Raw genomic sequence first — 1,950 nt, 5'->3', positions numbered from 1 at the left:
AGGATTCTTGTTGCTGGATCAGAGCCCCTGATGACCAGCAGGGCCTCACTACAGAAAATAAGCACAATTTCCTTCCCATGATTTCTTAGCCCCTCCCGACACAGCCTCCTGTCCTAATGCTGCAGACCCTAATCCTGTTGCTCCCGCAGACCGCGCCCCAGAGCGGAGTCCTGGCCTCCTGAGGGTGGTCCCGTCTGAGCCACCCAGGGTCCCGCTAGTCTGGGTACCTGTCATTGTCTCCAGAGAAGTGCCTCTCACTTCTGGGAGTTGTTGACATACGTGTTGTGTTTAAACCAACTAAAATAATCCAAGGTTTAAATAAAAAAGCATAGAGAAAATTAAGAACTATTGAGGGTTTAGAATCAGTTGTGAAAGTGTACAAAAGCTTATGAAACAAACTGCAAAAACCTATCAGTGTCAGCTGCAGTTCTTTGGGGCGAGACTCGTTCTCAACTCCTCAAGGCCCAGGCCGGCTGAAGGATTGTAACTGACTGGCAGGGCGGCAGGGGGAGCCTGTGTGGACCAGATCAGAGCACCGCGGGTCTCCTGGCAGCTGCAGGCTGGAAGGACGGAGGCTTGTCCCCGTTCTTACGCCAGTAGGCTAGTTTCCAGAAAGACGGAACAATCTCTACCTTTCATGATTTAAATACTGTCTATTTCCTCTTTACCCTCACTTACTCAAGTAGTTAAAAATAGAAAACTCTAGGTTGTATTGTGTTTCAAGGTAACAGAGAAGCAGTACTTACGATTTCTTCATGTCTGTGTCCAGGGGTCGATTTCAAACGGCCTGTTTTTTTCAACGTCGAGCATGTTTGTTATTTGGTGTTAAATTATTGTATGCTTGGTTTTGTACACAATAAAACGAAAACACATCTTATGTTTTCGTGAAGCTGGATTTTTCCTTCCTTGAGGTCGGTTAAACAGTAGGAGATGTTGTCTGGGTTTTTCGGGTATGGGTCCATTGTGCTTTTCGTGCAGCTCTCTTCCTGAGTTTGTCTCATGTCTGCCGGGTCATCTCACAGAACCGCTCGGAGGAGACCACGCCACGTCCTTTCTTAACACTCAGCAGCGTATTTGCCAACAGGACTGGGGGCGTCTGAGAAGCACGGCTGGGTTTTCCTGAGTCCCTGCTCCTCTTCTTAAGCCCAGAAGGTTGTCCGATGGTTAGGGACCCCGGACGGAAATTCAGTAACAGTAGAGCGACATGATAGGAGCTCACGCGAGATTGTGCGCCTCCTGGACGGGGTGCCGGCTCTCCCCGGGAATGCGCCTGGAGCTGCAAACATTCTCAAAGACCACCCGCTCCTTCTTCTAAGCTCACTTCTGAGAAGGAGGTTCATTCTTTTGAGTCTACCAAATAGTGGCAGTTTAAAAAATAATTCCGGGGGCATTAAAAAGCAAAATTCCACCAGGAAAATTTTATAGATGTTATTGGCTTTATTTAGTGATGTGTGCATCGGGGAGCCTCCACCCAGCAGGTAGAAAGGAGCTCCACGTGTGCACGGAAGGACGGACTTCTATAGGCAGAAGGGAGCAGGCACGAGGAAGTTGTGCTAGATAAGAAAGTGGCTGGGTCATTGCAAGCTCACTTTCCTTTTTTGGGGTGGCCGGGGTCTTATCAGGAGAATGGCCTCCCCAGTGCGGATCAGGTGACAGCTGACGGCCTAGTTTAAGATCCTGCTCTGAGCCCAAACTCCGAATAAGGCTGGGTTCCGTGGCCAGCTGGGCAAAGTCATGCCGTAAGGGCCTGTGGTCTTTTTATCAGGGGGTTTAAAAACGGTTTTCTGATAGTTGGAAAATCAACCATGTTGGAAGTTTTAAATCACAAATTTGTACATAAAATGGTGGGTTATTCTTGGATGTTGCTGTTTTATTATCCACGAGGCAGCAACAAAACCTCTCGACCTAACCCTAAATCCACCTCAGTCCAATGGTCTCCTTGTTTGATTA

The sequence above is a fragment of the Martes martes genome (assembly GCF_963455335.1).
Source record: "Martes martes genome assembly, chromosome: 9".
Classification (NCBI taxonomy): domain Eukaryota; kingdom Metazoa; phylum Chordata; class Mammalia; order Carnivora; family Mustelidae; genus Martes; species Martes martes.
The sequence above is the reverse complement of the archived record's forward strand: the minus strand, read 5'-3'. Positions refer to the sequence as shown.